A 21,110-nucleotide genomic window follows, 5' to 3' on the forward strand; every position below is an offset into this window, starting at 1 on the left:
TACTCCCTCTGCTGACAATAAAACCACACTTGCCAACTTTGCCAAAAAATACAAAAAGGAAATAATTCAAACTAAAAAAGATTCATTCAATGATAGAATTGGTAAAGCCAACTCGAACTCCAAAGAGCTCTTCACCATTCTCCATGAATTGGAAAATCCTATTGCCCCTACAGACAATGTCCCCAAGGACAAATCCTGGTGCATCAGCATCCAAAATGCCCTAGCAAATAAAATCACAACCCTTCAATCTAAAATTGCTAAGAAAAAAGCCTCCTTGAGCCCTATTGGAACTCATACCACCCCACTGAAGGAGATACGCAGCATATCCACCCAAAGCAACTGTAAACCCTTCAGGTTTACTAATATCTCTATATTGGAAACTTAAAAGGTCATTCTATCCCTTAAACCGTTGAACTGCCAAGGTGACAGCTGCCCTGCGCAAATCATCTAGCATCCTTCATCTCGAAACTTATCAACGCCTCCTTCAACACGAGTACTGTACCCACTAACCTTAAAGAATCTTGGGTTCTGCCCCTACTCAAAAAACAGACACTCGACCCAGCAAACCCCACTAAATACAGGCCCATTACTACGGTCCCATTTCTCCTTAAAATCATCGATAGAGTAGCCTACCTCCAAATCCAAAACTATTTGGAGACACACCAACTATTAGGCTCATGGCAATCTGGCTTCAGACCATTGCACGGTACTGAAACGGCCCTCATCGACCTCAAGACACAAATCGACGAGTTGAAGGATAAAGGTAGTACAGCTATGCTCCTCCTCCTTGACCTATCAGCGGCCTTTGACCTGGTGGATCATGCAGTATTATGCAACCACTTAGCGTCTGCCGCCCATTTCTCAAGTGAAGCTATATCATGGGTACAATCCTTCCTAGCTAACCGTACGCTGAGAGTGTTCTCCCCTGTAGCGGCAGTGGACCCAATCCAGATCACTTGTGGTGTCCCACAAGGCTCGTGTGTCTCCCCGACAATGTATAATATATTTACTAAGCCTCTCTTCGATATACTTGACAGATTAGGGGTAACCTATACTAATTATGCGGACGATACGCAGATTCTCATACCACTATCAGGCAACTTTGTCGAAGGCACAGCTCTAGTAAACAAAATGTACCTCCTCATTCAGGCATGGATGGCCTCCCACGGCCTCTGCCTAAATGACGACAAAACTGAGATATTGATTATGGGTTCCGACTCCAACCTAGAAAAACTGAGTCCCAACTATCGCAATTTCAACATAGATGGTAACACAATCAAGGTGGCTACTGAGGTAAAAACTCTGGGCTTTTACCTCGATTCCACTTTATCTCTTAAAAAACAAGTTAACACCCTGGCATCATCCACAGCGTACACCTGTAAATTAATCAGGACCTGTAGACCTTACCTCTCTAAAACTAACTGCATCATGCTAGCTAATGCATTAGTAATGTCCAAACTGGACTATTGCAATGCCCTCTATGCAGGTGCCAACAAATCCATTATAAATAAAATGCAAATCCTTCAAAATAACGCTCTTAGAGCAGCCCTTGACATACCCCGCAGAGCACATATTTGTAACATCAGGAAAGACCACCACTGGCTTAAAATCATCGACAGACTCCTGCTCAAGACACTATCGCTTACCCACAAAGGGCTCAACAACACAGCACCCCCTTACATCTCGGCCAGACTGACCAAAAAATCATCCAGCCACCACACTAGGGCTACCAACCACTTCCTGCTTGAAACTCCTAGATTCAGACGATCCAAAGCAGGCGGAGCAAGCTTCCCCGTCAGAGCTGCCCAGTCTTGGAACGCATTGCCCATTGCACTGAGAGCTAACCTACCCTACTCCAACTTCAGATGTAAGGTAAAAAATTGGCTCTGATCCAACAACAACTAATTCTCGTGGTACCTAACAGCCACAACCCCCTTGTAACCCAGTCTAAGATGATTTCGCTCTCACCTTTTACCTTGTACACTCTCTCAATACTGTAACATGTTAGTTTTTCATTCCAACTGCCTGCATTGACATGTATGTACCGTATTGATATGTTCAAATAATAAATATAAACATAGACATAAGGAGACAGGCCTGCTCCCAGCTTGAGGGTGAACCTCCTGGGAAGCACAGCATTTATTGGGAAGGTGGGCTCCTGTATAGCGAGCCTACAGAGTCTACAGAAGGAGACCATAAGAGGTTGGTGGTTCCCCTTGCTGTAAGGCCCTTCTTCCTGCAGCTGGCACATGAAGTGCCCTTGCTGGTCACCTTGAAATCAAGAGAACCAAGCAAAGGTGATCCATGCACTTCTACTGGCCCAAGATGGGGGTGCAAGTAGAAAGTCACTGCAGGAGTTGTGCCTCCTGCCAGTTATCTGGTAAGTGTGGCTCAACAATCCAATGTCAATTGGTACACTCCCAGGTGTGGGGGTACCATTTCAGAGGGTAGGGATTGACATGGTTGGTCCCCTTGATCCCCAAACATCCTCAGGCAATAGGTTTATCCTGGTACTGGTCGACCATGCCACCAGGTATCCTGACCCATCCCATTGAAAACTGTGACTGCCAAGTCAGTTGCAAAAGCTTTGCTTGGCATATTTACTAGGGTTGGCTTCCCTAAAGAAGTTGTGTCTGACAGAGGTAGCAACTTTATGTCCAAGTATATCCAGGCTATGTGCCAGGAATGTGATGTCACTAATAAGTTTTCATCCGCATACCACCCACAGACTGATGGTCTGGTTGAAAGGTTTAGCAGGACTTTGAAAAGCATGATTGGGGCTCTGGAAGAACCTCAAAGAAGAAAATGGGGTCTTCTGCTACCATGCTTACTGTTTGCCTACAGAGAAGTACCACAAGAGGGTCTTGGCTTCAGCCCCTTTGAACTTCTGTTTGGTCACCCTGTAAGGGGACCGTTAGCCATAGTCAAGGAGGGATGGGAGATGCTCACTCCCCCCATTACTACCAACGTGGTGGACTATGTGCTAGGGCTCAGAAAAAGGATGGTACTCCTGATGGGTCTGGCTAGTGAAAAGTTGAAGTCAGGGCAAGCTCTGGTGAAACACTGTTCTGGCTAGAAAGCTTTCCTCATCAATTTCATACCTGGTCAGCAAGTCCTGATCATGAATCCTATAAGGCCTAGAGCTTTAGAGGACAAGTAGTCAGGCCCTTAGACAGTGGTGGAGTCACTGGGTGAGGTCAACTATTTAGTAGACCTTAGAAGGGCTGGACAGGCTTCAAAAGTATTCCATGTAAATAGACTGAAGGCTTTCATCCCAGGATTTGACATCGCTGCACTCCTGTTGGCTTCAGATGTTGAGGAAGAGGAGTCAGAACCTCTCCCTGACCTGTTCTAAAGCAGTCCTCAGACAGCTCCATTGAGGGCGTCCACGTGGCCCCTTACCTGACTTCTGATCAACAGGCAGAGGTGAAAAGTTTGCTTAGGCAATTTTCCCCCTTGTTTTCACAGTCCCCTGGTTTGACACCTTGGTGCAAAAATAGCATTGACACAGGAGACATTGTACCCACCAAAAGTAGGGTATACAGAATGTCGGACAAAGTAAGGTCTTACATTAAGACAGAGTTCAACAGAATGTTGGATCTTGGGGTGATTGAACCCTCCAGTAGTCCTTGGTCCAGCCTGGTGGTTTTGGTTCCAAAGGCAGGTACTTCTGAATTGAGGTTCTGTATGGATTACAGGGCTCTGAATGCTGTCACCAAGACAGATGCACACCCCATGCCTAGAATGGATGAGATGGTGGATACTTTGGGTGCCTCCAAGTACCTCAGCACATTTGACCTCACTGCAGGGTTTGGGCAAATAGCGCTTGCAGAGCATACCAAGGAGAAGAAAGGTTTTAAAGGTGTTTCTACACCAGAGGGTCTTTATCAGTTCAGGTTAATGTCTTTTGGGTTGAAGAATGCCCCTGCCACTTTCCAGAGGATTGTGAATCATGTGTTGAATGGGTTGGATGAATTCTGTCTTGCATATCTGTATGATAAGGCAGTGTTCAGTGCCACCTGGGAAGACCATGTGAAACACCTTGGGATTGTGTTACAGGCTCTTCAGAAGGCCCACTTGACCGTAAAGGCCAGTAAGTGCCAGATTGGACAAGGATCAGTGGTCTACCTTGGACATGAAGTAGGTGGAGGGAGGATACAGCCTCTACCCAGTAAAGTACAAGCAGTACAAGACTGGCCTACCCCCACTACACAGACCCAAGTGAGAGCCTTTTTGGGACTCACTGGGTACTACAGAAATTTCATGGCAGACTATTGTACCATAGCTGACCCTCTGACTGCTCTCACTACTCCAAAGAAACCCAAGAAGGTAACTTTGTCTGAAGAGTGTGAGAAGGCCTTCAATGGCTTAACAGACTCCTTGTGCCAGGCCCCTGTTCTCACGCCCCTGATTACCAAAGACCTTTTATTGTGCAGGCAGATATCTCTGACACTGGGATAGGAGCTGTACTATCACAAGTAGATGAGAAGGGTAAGGAACACCCTATTTGTTTCATTGGTTGCCAGCTTAATGACAAAGAGCTCAGATGGTCCACAGTAGTGAAAGAATGTTTGTCTGTTGTGTGGGCCCTAAGGAAGCTGAGGCCCTACCTCTATGGGACCCACTTCACTGTGCAAACTGACCGTAAGTCCTTAAAGTGGCTAATGAACATGAAGGGAGAGAATCCAAAGTTGCTTAGGTGGTCCATAAGTCTGCAAGGCTTTGACTTCACTATTGAGCATATGATATAATATGATATTTTATTTCTATCGCACTCGTACACAAGTGTTTCAGAGCTCGACAAGGCAAGGGAGGGGAACAGGGGAGAACAAAACAGCGATCTTACTAGGCCCAGTGACATTGAGAAAGCTCAAGTGCATGGGAGAGTGGGAGGGGAAAAGTGCATGGAAGGGGGAGAAGTGGAAAGTGCAAAGCAGAGGAGAAACAGATAAATAACAATAAATAAATAATAAAGGCAACAAACAGTTTTAGTGCAGCCAGCAATTTGCAAGTGCTAGGTTTAAGGCAGCAGACAGGGTAGGTCTGCTAAGTGCAGGAAGAAAAAGTGGGGGCTGTATGGGTACAGGTACAGACCCCAGTGCAAGGGGTGGTCCGGAGGCAGTGCGGGAGGGTGGCAGGGTGAGCAGGTACTTGGGCCCAGAGGACAGAGGGTGGCCAGGTGTATGGTGCCAAGAATGAACAGATCAGCAAGGTAGAAGGGGAGCGAAGGCAGAATAAAAGATGTCTTGAGGTGCTTCCGGAACCAGAGATGGTTCTCCTCAAGTATAGGCCAGGTGTCCAACATAGCAATGCTGATGGGTTGTCCAGAATGTTTAACCAATCTGAACAAGAAACTCATCCAGGGGGGGATCAGTTCCCCCTGTCCATAGTCTGAGAGGGGCGAGCGTTAGGAAAGATCTCATTATTGTATGTAATTTTCCCTCCATGCGTCAACCCCCAAACTTTTTGCTGCTGTTTAGACACCATTGACTGACTTTACCAGAGAAGCACAGCCTTCAGCTGCACTCCTCTGGGCCTTCGTTCACTTTTTATGGGGAAACTGTCATGATGCCTACCCCCGGGCATCAGGATCAAGTCCATCAGCCCCGGGAGCTGGCATCCAGGTATTTAATAAAACCCCAGCAGCCCCGGCTGGGGGCTGTCTGGGTTCAGTCCTGGCGCCTTAGGCGCCAGGCTCATAATAGAAATCAGTCCTTGCGCCACAGGCACCAGGCTCATAGACTTTACTTACCTCATGCAGGCCATGCTGCAAATGAATCCAAGCCAACGTGAGGCCTGGATGGGACTATTTTTCTACAGGGACTATTTTTTACTCGGGTGTGGTTCTAGGGACTTCTTACCTGGAACTACTTTGAAGGCTATTTAAACCACGCCCGAACAGCAGCACATGCTTCGTGTTATTCTGCATCCAGCAGCGTAACGCTCACCGTGCCTGCAGTCAGCATCCAGTCTTCAGCCACGCCCGTCTTGAATCCAGAGCTCCTAGCAATACAAGAAAGAAGAAGGAAAGGTTAGAAAACAGATATTATTTCAATCCTTACCTGAATTCCGGATCCATCACATCTTCGAACTTGAAAAGGACATTATTCTACACGCGTCGCATTGCCAGTTGCAGCACCGCGCCATATTCACCAGTCCTCAGAGCATTTTTCGATCCGGCGCAGCCTCCATCATTTTCTCCGCTGAATTCCACCATCTAGGGGACAAAAGAAACATAAGGTGAGCCGAGAGAGCCAGCAAATACAACCTCTACACCATAGACTAACCTGATTAACAACCAGAGGCATTATTCTATAACAAACCGCAACTTCTTACGCCGCACCTGTAAGGAGAGAGAAACCAGCAATTTAAACACACGCATCTTTTGCCGGACAGTGTTGGGTAATACAGACTCTTACCTCAACACCATCAGCTGCCACAAGACAATCTTCCCTTGGACCCAGCTGCAACACAAGAAAGGAATGTACAAGAGTGAACAACGGACATATTGAACTCTTTGAACTTTATACTTACGAGTTCTCGCCTGGAACCTCGGAGTCAATATTCATCCGGAACTCTTCCAACGCCCTCAAACCAGTGAAGTAACTGGTATCTAGGCGCCCCTGAATTCCACGCAGGATGGAGAGCTCATCATTTACAAACATAAGGTGAGTTTACAGAAAGTGAATATCGGTGGTGATTAGTGGGGAGAACAGTTGGGTGCCATTACTAAAATCCACGGGTGGCTGAATCCCTTTCTCCACTTGCAGGAGAATATTTCTATGGGTCAAGCAGACGAGATTAGGCGGTCCAGTCCAGTCTGTCATCTCTGTACTACGCTTCACGTTGGAGGAGGTCGCAGCTGTCCGGGTCCGATCGACGCCCCTGTGGGAGCCAGGTGAGCGTAACAGAAACTGACATGCCCTTAAGACAGTCAGGACTGGGAGACTTTGTTTCCCTTAGTCCTTTCCTCATGCTGCAGCTTTTGTGCAACATGTAATAAGTGTGAAATGTATCTTACCATACAGCACACCTGGGTCTATAGTTATTTCCATAGACCCTAGATACTCTCGCTGGACTTTTTATGAACTGTGCAGATGTGTTATGGACAGGACTGGTGGCAGCTATCTTTTTGCATTATTTTTAACCCTTTCCTGCCATGTTAACCGCGTTAACCGCATTTGGCACAAATAGGTGGTCTGGCTCCAAAATGACCATTCTGCAAGGTTCCTTGTCCTGTCCTTTGCCCATCTTGCCCCTTCACCTTCCCCAGACCGAGTCAACCTGGGTCAGTCCTTATTTAGTCATGCACTTTCCCGCAAATCCCACTGCTTTCGCTGGGTTCTACATCCCTTGTGTGTGTGCCTCCAGGATGTGGGCTGGAATATCTGATTCCAATACACATCCTGGGTGCCAGAGAGTCTGGAGTGGCATGAATGCCTGGGACCACCGTGGTCCCTGATTGGTCCACGTATGGAGTGTGTGTTCATGAGCAGATCTCCCATTGGGTCCTCTCCATTTTGGTGCGAAGGGAACTTTGGGTAAGAGGAGGCTGATAACACCACTACCAAGTCGATCTCCTGAGTTCTCATGGAACAAAGGAGAGGATCCAAGTATCCTGCAACTACGAAGCTGAGTTGAAGAACCGCTGGTGAGCCGCTGGAAGGTTTGGCACCCTGAGCCCGCTGTCGTCCCGTGGGACCCCTCTGCATCTGGTCGTCCTATAAGGTCTGCGAAGATGCTTCGACCCATTGGAATAGTGGGGCCAACTATTCTTGGCACCTTCATCAAACCCTGCAAGTAAGCTTTCTCTGAAGTGTCCCTGGGCCAACCGGTGGACTGACCAGCTTACCCAGTTGCTTTGCTCTGCCACCGCCGCCGTTTCAAGGAGGCCCTCGAAACTTGGTATACTGCTAGCTCTGTGTCCCCTGTGCAAGTTCGCTGGATTTGTGACCCTCTTGCCCCTGAAGCCTGCTGCAGTGAAACACCCGGAGTGGAGAAATTGCCACTGTCCCATTTGGGAATCATCGCTGTATCTTAGGAACTGAAAGATGCCGAGACGTCCTTTTTGCAGCATTCAAACCTGCCGGCGAATTGGGCTGAACTGGCGAAGTTTGGGTCTGCTTGCATTGGGGACTGGTGAGTACGCCTTACCCCAACTGGTGGCACCTAGCGCAAGAGCCCATTTTTACGCACGAGTGGTCCCTGGGGCCCTCTCCTTTCGACTGCTATTGCGAAATAGCGACTCCATCCTGCACTCTCGAACTGCCTCTGCCTTCAAGTGGAGGTCCTTCTTGAATAGAGGGAACCTGTCCTGCATAGCCTCATCCACCTTCCTGAGCTGCTAGAGACCCTTGAAGAGACCCTATTCCGCCCATTGGCACAAGCGTGTGCATGTACTATTGAGCATAAGGCTCCTCTCTTCGTAGGGCTTGGACTGCCTCTTAGTTAGCTGTATTATTGATGTTGAACTGGGCCTAAAGACTATCCTCACTGCCTGTTTCCTTCGCATATAGGTTGTCGACATATTTTGTGCATTTAACCGTTTAGACCCCCATGGTCTTGTATAAATATTGTATTAAATGTGATGTATTGGTTTACTTAGTGTTACTGTGATTCTTTTACTATGGTCTATGTTACAAAGGCCTTGTAATAAATGTGTCTATATTTTTGATATAACACATGTCTGGATTAATTTGTAAGTGTCTTTGCTCTGTGTGTTCATTGAGGTCCTTCAGTCACCCTCACCCCTCCTGAGACTTAGTCTTGGCCGCCTGCCATAGCTACCCTGATTGGTCTGGCTTGTCCAGAGGTTACCCTGTTCCAAGAAACTAGGTTGGCATTCTGAACCTCTGCACCTCCAGGTCAGAGTTCAGAAATCCTTCATAACATCGGTGATGTTTTAAGAAGGCTCGATTGGGGCAGTTGCATTGTTTCAGACAGGCCGCAGTATCGAAGCGGGTTCTAGCTGAAGTTAGTTGTAGTTCTAAGCAGCGTTCGAAGAAGTGCAGATTTTGAGGGCCACCAGGGTAGGTTAAACAGTTAGTTCAACTTTGAAGATGCTGATGACTGGTTGCTCAGTTCAAGTCGGGTGGTTCAGTGAAGCATTCGATGGTCGGGATGTGATGGGGTCTACAGGGTAGGTTTGACTGTCGAACATCTGAAATGAAGATGCTGTCTTTTTGAGAAGCGGTTGGAAAGCTGTGGGTGCAATGATGAGCTTCAATTTCGAGCAGAAGCAATGACATGCTTAGCTGGCATGGTGCAGCAGCAAATTGGTTTGAGAGTGTGATACAGCGGCTCAAAGAGCGTTCTAGTGCCAAAAGCAGCTCCGTAGGGTCCTCATGGTTCAACAAGGTCAAATGGGCTTGAGTCACGGTTCACATCGGTTTTGCAGTGAAAATGCAGGGATTCTAAGGGCCAGGTTCAGTCATTGTTCTCGGACTCCCAATCAAAGGGGAGGCTGGCACATACACAGGGATCCTTCAACACAGTTAGTTCCTGGGAAGCAGTGTTGCTGGCACTGGCAGAGATGCAGTTCTTGCTCCAGAGGTAGGTCTCCTGCAATGTGCCCTAGAGATGGTTAGGGAGCAGAGCTTGCCACTGTCTTCGACACTCAGGGCCTCATTACACGGTAGGCTGAGGACCAAGGTGCTATTAGCACCTTGGTCCATGGCGGTAAAATACCAGCACCGCCTTGGTGGAAAGGGGAATTACCGCCCTATTCCAAGGTTGGCGGGGCGGTAATTCCCCCTTCCCCCATTGCCCTTCCCCATTCCCATTTTTGCCCTATAGAGCTCTATGGGAATGGGGAAGGCGCTAATTACGTTGCCGCAAATTGCGGCACCGTAATTAGCACCCTGGTCCCTTTGCGGGTTGGTTTTTAATGCCTGCTAAATAGCAGGCATTAAAGTAACTACCCGCAGAGGGACCTCGTAGTAAGGCAGTAAGGGTTAACGGTCACCTGTCACCGGTACCATTACCGGTGACCGTTAACCCTTACCGCCTTCCGTGTAATGAGGCCCTCAGTCTTTACCTCAATGGTGGAGGGCTTTGGAAAGTCAATTCTCCCAACTGTGGTCCAATTAATTTTGCCTCAGGTGTTTGTTCAAGAGTGAATCCAAGAAGGAGTGAGAGACCCCTTCTCGTATAGGCAAAAGTCCACAGATGATTGGATTAAAGCAAGCCTACTTTAAGGGGTCCAACTCCTATTCTTGAGGCAAGCTGTCTTTGACTTCTGATGCCATACCCAAGTGGAGTGTCTCCTCCACTTTTGGAAGTGGAGGAGACAGGAAGGAAACAATGGGATAGACAGAAACAAGATGGTTGACTCTTCCTCCGGCTATGCTGAGCCGCCTCAGTCTACGCTAACTCTACCCATTTTCCTTGTCCACAGCATCAGAGGCCTATTTGGCATGCAACACCCCGCTGTGAAGCACATTCTTTGGGGAGGGGCCATTTAATTCCTGTTTCCCAAGACAGTTCCTGTTGTGTGGCTGTCCTCCTGAATAGATGTGTTATCTTGCCTCACAAAGGATCAATGGAGAGGCAGAGACAGGCATGCAGTCTCCTGCCCAGCAAGATGGTAGGGCCAGGCTATCTGACCAGAATACACATACTCCTTCCATAGCTGGGGTGGGCTCACAGTGCTGACAGATGTATAATATTATTGTAATGTGGCTTTGATAATTATGAGAAACTCACTAGAACAAAAAGAGGGAACTATGCCTTATCAAACATGGAAAAGGCTTGGATGTGATACCACCAGAGCACAAGCAGAACAGAAGTGCATGATTTAAATGCAACCCTGCGCTGAAGTGACTTGGCTGTCACTGCAGCTGTCAAGAGGGCACCTGTGCCTATTTAATCTGCTCTGTTCCACTGGCGAGCAGGTTCTGCAGATCAGGATGCTTATTCAGCAGGGCACAGGTGAACACTATGCTTTTGGCATGGAGTTGACTAAAATGGGTCTTGGTCAGTAGTCTATCAATTGTGGGATGCATTTACCAAAAACCTTCATTTAACTCAAATGTCAAGTAATGCAGGAAATTCTCACTCTACCACAACTGAGTCTCAAGGTTCTGATCACCAATATAATTAAGAAAAAACAGGCAGTAATATGCCAATTGACATTACTTCTTGGATAATGACAATGCAACATGTTCATACCAAATTTAAGGGTTATGGACTGATGATAGGAAGATTGTCATGGCTTTAGCCAACTAAGCAGTTCATCTTATTTCTGCAGCAATAAGAGATGGCTTCTTTTGGACATGTCTCTATTCAGTTATTTCTTTGCTAATTCATGTCTCTGAAAGATCAATCTTTTAAGAAATAGTGTTTCAGAAGATTGTGAAATTGTGCGCTAAAAAGATAACAGCATATAGTTGTAGTCATGCATTCACCCAGTCAGAAACGGAGAAGAGTGTTTATATGGCTAAATTGCTTGAAAAGCTTGTCCTGTCTGGGGTTTACCTGATCCTATGTTTATTTCATCAAAAAGTCCTGTTCTATCAAAATGGGCAACGTTAACTCTGATCTACTAAGGGGATTTTTCTAATTGCAGACTTATGGATAATGACTTCTGCATTCACATTTTAGATCTGCCCCAGAAGCTTCTCCACTTGTCGGTGGACTAGCTGAAGTTCCTGAGCCTGTTCCCATTGCAAGGGGAAACACGTTAACTTTTATCAACAAGGTCACTCATTGCATAAATACCAACATAAGGAAATTGTATCAATCCAGGGGAGGTACTTATTGCCAGCTATGTGTCTTGAGTGGGTTGAATAGTTAAAACCCTTAGTGGTGAGTCCTTTGTTATATCTCTTAGAAGTCCTGAAGTGACAATGTATTTGTTAAATTCTAACATGACCTCTTAGCATCTCCCAACCACATTTTGCACTCCCTCTTCCTTATTTTTACTCCAAGTGAAATACATTTGAGAGGCAGCATCCATTTTAGACAGGTTCTACTCTTCATTGTATTGAATTGATTTGTAATTATTTACTTTATTGGCTGGTATCCTAAAGCATGCCGCCGAGGTTAGTGGAACTCATGACCCGGCCCCTGTGGCTGCCCAAATAAGTTAGGTTGCCTTCATTTCAAAAAGCAGGCACAGGCAGAACGTTCGGCGCTTCAGCTCCTTCTCCCCCCACCCTCCTCCCAGGCAAGCCCAATCCCGCCTACCATCCTTCCCACGCAACCTGATTGGTGGAAGCAGACCTTCCACAACAATATCTCACTTTGCTGTGTCCTCGCCGGCACCATTTACAGAAAGCATGAGGCCGAGGTGAGTGGAACTTATGGCCCGACCCCTGTGGCTGCCCAAATCAGTTAGGTTGCCTTAATTTAAAAAAGCAGGCACAGGTAGTGCGTTCAGCGCTTCGACTCCTTCTCCCCCTCCCGCCTCCCCAGGCAAGCCCAATCCTGCCTACCATCCCTCCCACCCACCCAGATTGGTTCCTCCTCCCCTTATCACAAATGCCCTTAGGGCAGCCCCCTGCCCGTTGCAGCCCCTGCGGCTAAGGGCCCCAAGGCAAAGGGCGGATCCCACATTGGCAGCTCCAAGACGTGTCTGCAGGTGTCTGCAGGGGAAGCCAATGAAGCCAGCAGTCAACAGACATCAACAAAAACTGTAAGTGTGGCATGGGTGGGGTGTAGAGCAATTACTCTACTCCAGAAAGCTCCCCCCACTCTACATTATCTTTCCATAACCTAAACTGCCATAGACTTACACCATGCATTCTTAGAGAGATTTGTGACCACCAGCCTAAAACTATTCATGGCTGGAATGTAAATGTTGCCTGCATTACATAACAACATACTTGACAATGTTAACTAGTACCACACTTAGAGACAACTGTGAGGATTAGCCTGCGCAGCATCTAGATAGAAATGTGATGGTTAGCATGTCCCACACTTTGATGGAATTCTTAAATTTAGCCTGCACCATATCTAGATAGATTTATAAATGTTAGCATGTGCAACACTCAAATGGAATCCTCAACCTAGCCTGCGTCGCATCTATATAGGATTATGAATGTTAGCATGTGCCACACTTAGATGGAATTCTTAAGTTTAGCCTGCGCCACATCTAGATAGATTTATAAATGTTAGCATGTGCAACACTCAAATGGAATCCTCAACCTAGCCCGCGTCGCATCTATATAGGATTATGAATGTTAGCATGTGCCTCACTTAGATGGAATTCTTAAGTTTCGCCTGCGCCACATCTAGATAGATTTATAAATGTTAGCATGTGCCACACTTAAGTGGAATCCTCAATCTAGTCTGCGTCGCATCTAGATAGAAATGTGATTGTTAGCAAATGCCACACTTGAATGGAATCCTCAACCTAGCATGCATCGCATCTAGATAGAAATTTGATTGATAGCATAGGCCACCCTTGGATGGAATCTTCAACCTATCCTGCGCCATATCTAGATAGAATTGTAAATGTTAGCATGTGCCACACTTAGATGGAATTCTTAAGTTTAGTCTGAGCCGCATCTAGATAGAATCGTATAAGTTAGCATGTGCCACACTTAGATGGAATTTTTAAGTTAAGCCTATGCCACATCTAGATAGATTTATAAATGTTAGCATGTGCCACACTTAGATGGAATCCTCAACCTAGCCCATGTCACATCTAGATAGAAATGTGATTGATAGCATATGCCACACTTAGATGGAATTCTTAAGTTTAGTTAAGTTAAGTTAAGTTTAGCCTGCGCCACCTCTAGATAGATTTATATATGTTAGCATGTGCCACAATTAGATGGAATTTCCTAATTTTGGCATGCGCCTCATCTGGATAGAAATGTAAATATTACCAAATGCCTTAACTCAGATAGAATCGTGATCGCTGGCCTTGCCTCACATCTATAGGATATTGAGAATTAGCAAGTGCCACACTCAGATGGAATAGTGAATGATAGCAAACATCACACCTAGACATAATTGCAAGTACAGCAAAGCCTATTAACCAATCCACTAACAATCTCACTCCTCTGCTTACACCTCTCAAACTCTAACCAAACACAACCACAAGCCTACAACACAGCAATCTACACAAACTTCACTACACTGCAACAACAAAACAAACCACACATAGGCCCTCATTCCGAGTAGGGCGGTAAGGGATACCGGGCAACGGTAAGGAGACCGGTGCTGATAATCCCTTACTGCCCTACGACAAAGTCCCTTAGCGGATCCCTTCCTTAATGCCTGGTCTAACCAGGCATTATGGACGGGACCTGGTAAGGGACCAGAGCGCAGTCTTGGCATATGGGGGCTCAAATGGGAATGGGGAATGGTTTGGTGAATGGGGACTTACCGGTCCCGCCAAGTCCGACTAGACCTGTAAGTCCCCATTGTACCAAACGGGACATGGTACCGTTATTGGTGGCAGTCAGTCATGGCGCAAATAGCGCCATGACTGCCACCAACCTCGGAATGAGGGCCATAGACTTGCCCAACAGCACATGACGTCTACTGATCGTAAAACACCCCAAGCTCAGCCAATGGACCCACAGGGCTGAAGCTGCCAACAGGACATCACTGCTCTCTTGCACTCATGATGGAAGAACAATAACAGATAGATAATAGAAAGAAGAGGAAAAGAAGAACCGAAGACCTAGAAAAATCATGAGTTTGGCGGTAACCTTTAAATGTGGCAGTAACGCTATTACTGCCACATTTAAGGGTCTGCCAAATCACAGGCTTGGCGGATTTGCCCCCAGCTCTGAACTGGGGGCAAATACGCAGCGACTTTGCCTATTTTTGGTGGTATTACCCGCCTTGCTAATACCGCCGGTGTTAGTATTGCCAGAAATTCCCCATTGAGCCGAATGGGGAATGGGGAATTCCCAAATGGCCCCAATGGGGAATGGGAACTTACAGTTCCGCCAACCCTGTGATCTGGCACTAATAGCGCCGGGGGATTTGGCAGTAACGCTAATAGCCCCGGCGGTAATACCGCCAAACTCGTGATGAGGCCCAAAGAATGAAAAATGCGATGGAGATCCGTAAATACAGTTAAAAACAATGAAGGTCAAAAAAGTTAAGGAACTGTGAAGGACCACAACAAGCGACACTCTCAAAGCAATAGGAAAGAGAGAGGGGGCAAATCCTAAAAGTCCGGCAGTTCGGGTGAGCGACATACCACCTCACCCCAGGGACAAACCCCACCCCCAGAGTGCAATGACTCACTGCATTCAGCAATCAACTGCATTGCGGGTAAGCGTTCAACATTCTTCTAAATGACTACGCCTGTCCAATAAAAAATTTTAGCAGTCACCAGTGCTAGGAAGGAAGTTGGTCCGTTGGCTTCTTTTTCACACTGCTGCGGATGCACCTGGAGCAGGGGAATCAGCAAGAGGAAGCCAGTCCTGCGTTGCTGGGTGTGGGGAGGGTTAGGGAGACAAAGGGGTGAGGGGGAGTCATTTTGAAGCACAGTTAATGGAATAAAGTCTGAGGATTTGCTTAAAGATTTGGCGGCAGTGGTAAAACCCCTGGTAATTGCGTTCTCGACAGTTTTACCTTCCCCTCACATTATTAGTTTCGTTATCAAAACTCACTTTACTGGCTGGGTTTGAGTGGTGGATTTCACTGCTGTCTGATTTTAGTGGAATGGAGCAAGAGGAGGTTTGAGGATGATACCGCAGATGTAGTGGCTGAAGTATTAGTAGAAGCTTGATCACCTTTGTAAAGTCTCTTGAAATAGTCTTCCTGTCGCAGGTCACAAAGCAAATCATATAATTACATGGCATCCAAAACCGCCAGCCCCATCATGTCTGCATGAGCACAACCTGTCTGCAAGCCTACTACAAAACATAACAGTGTGGAAGGACTTTACAAGAATAAGTAGCCACTGAATATGGCCACTTGCACGCTCCGCCACAAAGCAGTATACCAAATGAAGGTAAGATCAACCTGCGTATCACATCTATACGTTTCCATATCCTGCGGCACCATACATAGACATGGAAATAAGTCAAACGATCTAAGGTGTATCCCTACTCATACCATCAGATAAGCAGCATACATCCACCAGTCCACATAAATACCCCTGAAAATACTAGTTTTATTATTCCTTGAGAAAGGGACAGCAAGCTCTCTGCCTATGCGCTCCAAGCAGTGGTCTCCTTACTGTCAGGCCAGTGTTGTGGAAGTGTTAGAGTGTGGAATATCACATGACGGACAGCACCTGCATGGTGATAACCTGGATATATGGCTTTTAAGAGATCTCTCGCACAACTATTTTGCGGACAACCCTGGATTCCAATGGCTTATGGGAAAAGTTGATCACCAACGGTCCCAGCCAAAGGTGTTTTATTTCACACAGAGTAGTTACTGAATATTACAGTGAGGTTACAGATAAAGTGAGGTGGGTACTACAGCAGTCCACTGGATCAAAAGCCCACTTCACTGTGGCCATGTGGTTCTGTAGACAGAGCATTGACGTCATAGCTGTCAGGGCACAGTGGGTGGCCTATCTTTCCTCTAACCACCAGAAAAGGTCCAGGAGTAAGTCAAGTGAGCAGCAGGTGTATCCAGTTCAACTCCAGGCAACGTTTGTGCATCAAAGGATTTCAGGGGAAAAGCCAGAGTCTCTCAGAAAATGGAGTAGGTAGAGGCACAGTAGGTAAGGCCTTGCAATTTGCATTTAGGCCTTTGCACAGTAAACAATTGATCAAATGTCCTGTCCTGTACAAATAGGCAAGACAATGCACGCCCCTACAGTGTGTATTTCCTTTCCCTCATGCTCACCTGCTGTCTCATTATGTGTGAGCCTGAAAAGAGTTACTGTTGCCTGGAAAATCAGCTCTCATTTCAGCCGTTTAATACACCAAAAATGCACTGAGCCAACTCTGGGCGCGCCACAAATTGCTATTGCATATCTGACCACCCTTTGGAACGTACTTCGTACATGTTGCAGAGGCTACATGAGCATTGCAATTACATCACAGATTACTGCAGCACTCAGAGCAAAGCACTAGATGGGGCATTTTTAACACTGTGGCAATGACAACTGCTGTCTAATATCTTCTCCACACAACAACCTTTCAAGTAGGCCACTAAGTGTGTTAGTCATCAAAATGCAGGTCTGAGTGAAGCTCCTTTGCTCAACCTAATAAAATTGGTGAGGGCTGGTGCCTTGGCAGGTGATGGCGATGCAGCACAGCTGCTGATGGGCTAATTGTTCCACCTTGAATGAGAACCACAGGTAGCTGGATGTAAAAGTAACACCAAGGCTCTCGTTAGAATACTGGCAGTAACCCATGGCGCTATTAGCACCATGGGTGCTGCCGAATTACCACCCCATTCCAAGGTTGGCGGGGCGGTAATTCGGCATTGAACATTGGCCCTTCCTCATTCCCATTTTTGCCCCATAGGGCATAATGGGAATGGGGAAGGCGGTAAGTACGGTACCACACATTGCAGCACCATACTTACCTCGTGAGTCCCATTGCGGGCCCCTACTTTAACGGCTGGTCTAGACCAGCCGTTAAGGTCTGGTCCCCGCAAAGGGACCTCGTAGTAAGGCACTAAGTGGTTAACGGCGCCGCAGCCTTTTACGGCGCCGTTAACCACTTAGCGCCTGGGTCGTAATGAGGCCCCAAGTATCTGCTAGTGTTACTTATAGACTCACGCTTCAAAGTAAAAGTGGCTGCCTTTCATCTGCATTTCTCGGGAGAAAAACTCTCAGTAAGATTAAAAAGGAAGACACACCGTGCAAATAGGAAAGGATGCTTTGCAACAGAGCCAGCAATATTAATTAGAGAAAGAATGCAGACTGCAGGAAGAACACCAACCAACCCACATTTTGCCAAGTACACCTGAAATGTTGAGATCAAGGTTGCTGTTAACAAACGTCAATACATCACTGACAATTGTTGACAGCTTTGAGAGCAGTGCTGGTGCAGCTTACAGGAAGGAGACATTGTGACACACCATTCTCAGTGATAGAGGCATTTTGAGTACTGTGTTGAGGTACACATAGCAGATCGTCAGCCGTACAGATGCCTGATTCCATTCAACTGGACACATCACCTGTGAAAGGTTATGGGGACCCTTTACATTACTGGAACAGCAAGTAGTCCGTCTAGCCAGGAACACATGTGTGAGTGGCTGTTGAAGAGCTAAGCTGTCACCGACTAGTGGGCAGTGAAGTGTTTAGTTTGTCCAGGGCTACAGTCTCTAACCATAGGAGATGCCTCGTAGTGGCACATGGTGAACAATTGGCATTTATAAAAATGAACCTTCACTTCATTGTAAACTATGGAACGGCATCCACCCATAGCCAACACAACACATCAGATGATTGTGATGGTTTTCTCCTCTGTAGATGTCAGACACTGAAATGTTGAGCTCATGTGGTTCAGAGACAGATAGTTTCTGTAGTGACTTTTACCCATGACATTGGGCCTCATTAGGACCCCGGCGCTAAACCATGGTGCTTTTAGCACCATGATCCATGCCGGGGTCCGCCATGGTGAATGGCGGAATTACCGCCCCATTCCAAGGTTGGCGGGGCGGTTATTCCCCATTCACCATGGGCTCTTCCCCATTCCCATTTTTGCCCCACAGGTGCCGCAAATTGCCGTTAAGGTCGGGTCCCGCAAAGGGACCTCGTAATCAGGTGTTAAGGGTTTAACAGCGCCAACACCTTTTACGGCCCCGTTAAACCCTTAATGCCAGGGTAGTAATGAGGCCCATTGCCTGTTGTATGAGTAATGTTTTCTATTCCTTGTGTGGTCTGACACTGATTACACCACTTGCACCACTATGCAAAAGGTCTCATGTTCCCGCACAGGGTAACGTTACATTTCTAAGGTTTTTAATGGCTGCAGCCACCGTTTAACCCTTCTCTTTTCTTTTTTTTCAAAGGGCACAGGCGCCTACTAACATTCTTGGGTTTTTTCCTCAGGTGCAGCCACCAACCAAAGTACTTGAGATTTTTCATGGTGGAACTCAACCGCCACTAAGGTTTTCAGGTTTATTTCACACTTAGTTTTGACAAATATTAGCTGACCCTGAACAATTCCAATTAATGCTGTGGGGCTATGCGGCTCCGGCTAGGTCCTGGCTGCTTTATGGTTCAAGGACCTGGGGATGTGCCCTGGGGGTTCCCTGCAGAAAATAAATCGTTTTTGCAGAATGCTATTGGGTCTTCCACAGTAAACTCCAGACGAGGCGTCCCGGACCACGGTGTGCACCTGGCGAATGCATCAAGTCACAAATCCAAGTTCCCTCCCGGAAACCTTTCAGGCATTTGCATTGGTCAGTTTGGGTAAGTTATATATAAAGAATGTATAGATTTGCTTTATAATTGGTTAGCCACATCCAGTGGCTTCTCAAGGACCACCACTACTGGCACCTGTCTACAATATTGCAGGGTCACCGAAAGACCATTGGCCCTTGCATCAAATTATATCCCCACGAATTGCAGAATGTGTCCCCTCAGCCCCAGGACCCTAGACAGTTCTAAGACTGAATGTACCGTTTCAAGGTAATGAGAAAGAACCATGGAGGTAAAAAGTGTTCTCTAATGTTGTTATTCTCTGATCACCCAATCCTGTGAGAGTGCAGTCAGTTAACGAATCATGGGCAGCACTTGCATCTTCTTCCCTCTGGTTCTCAAGGAACAGTTTTCTCCGTCTGGGTCATATGCGTCGAGACCACGAAATTCAGCCCTCTTGTCTAAAATGTGGAGTATTTTAGCCTGAATTTCTGCAGGTGGCTCACTAACTCGGTAGCTGGAATTTTCCTGCTTCCACTTTGTCCTTGACTTGGTGTCCTGTTTCTGCTCGCCTCGAGTTGTGGCAATCATGCAGCTTGTCTGTGTTTCCCACAATTTCCTCTCCTTTCTTCCTTGTTTCAGGGGCCTATAACTTCTATAGTGTTCCTTATGACTTCTCCATGTTAGTGGCAGTCAAGGTAACTGTATGGAGTGTTTGCATCTTGCGGTTTCATCTTTGGGGAAATATATAAAAATAGAGATATGTTTTGTGTTCATCCTCTGCCTAAGTGGGTCATAAGCTTGTGCTTCGTGCATATATGCAATGCATTATTGCACGTCTGTGTAGCTTCATGAATGGATGAATATCTTAAGAAAAGCGTTTTGGGGGCACTGAGTACCTGAACTCCCAGTTGATGGTTGCAGTGAGGTAGCCAGACTGTCTGAGGGACTGCTGATGATTGAGTGACGCGAGAAACCGGCCCAACACCCACCCATGAGAACACTGAGTGGGAGGTGAACCGACTCCATACGCCACGGCTGCACACTTCCCTGATTTACGTGGCATCAGGACAGTGCAAGCACTGACAGGGAAGGCGAGTCTTGCCTGAAGCAATGATCTGTATTTGGGAAGCCGATGAACCCCAGTAGACTGAAGGATTCTCAGGAAGGGAGCAGACTGGAGAAGCAAACAATGTCCACAAGGCAGAGTACCCATGCAGAGGCAGGCGGCCAGGCACCAGAACTCAATTAGGCAAAAGGGAGAGCCAGGAACAAGGACCTAATAGGCTAGTGGAACAAACAGGATGGCAGGAGAAATCCCCAAAACTGAGCACCAAGGCAGGAGCAAGAGCCAGGCACTAGACCCCGGAGGCAAGGGGAGAACCAGGGAGCATGAGGCCCAGAGGGGAGACCAGGAAGGGGACCCTAACCAAGGAACTGGAGAACAAGAAGGAGGAGCCAGGAGTCAGGGAGTAGGGAGGCAGAAATCAAGTCAAGATAAAGGAAGAAGCAGGAGACTGCTCAGGGGGGCAAATCTGGCTAGGACACGGTTTGGAGACAAACCGCGTAGAGACGCGGTTTGTTCTCGTAGTCCGATGCTTAATAAAGGGCAACCAGCACCCGGGAGGCTTGAAATGCAAGCTTTGCGGTCCCCGGGGGGTGGCGTACCCAGAGCGAGGCTTGGACAGCAAGCCTGCATTGCTGCGATTGCCCTATGAACTGCACATGTGCGCAGGGTGAAACACGGTCGCCCGTGCATGCGTAATCCCTGCGAATGGGAAACTCGAAAGCAGCAGGGACTGCAGAGGGCCGGGCACCACCAGCCGGAACCGTGGATAAATCCGCCAAAACGGGGTGCGCCGGAATC

Source organism: Ambystoma mexicanum, chromosome 7q (assembly GCF_040938575.1).
Source record: "Ambystoma mexicanum isolate Mex_15411 chromosome 7q, UKY_AmexF1_1, whole genome shotgun sequence".
NCBI classification, from domain to species: Eukaryota; Metazoa; Chordata; class Amphibia; order Caudata; family Ambystomatidae; genus Ambystoma; species Ambystoma mexicanum.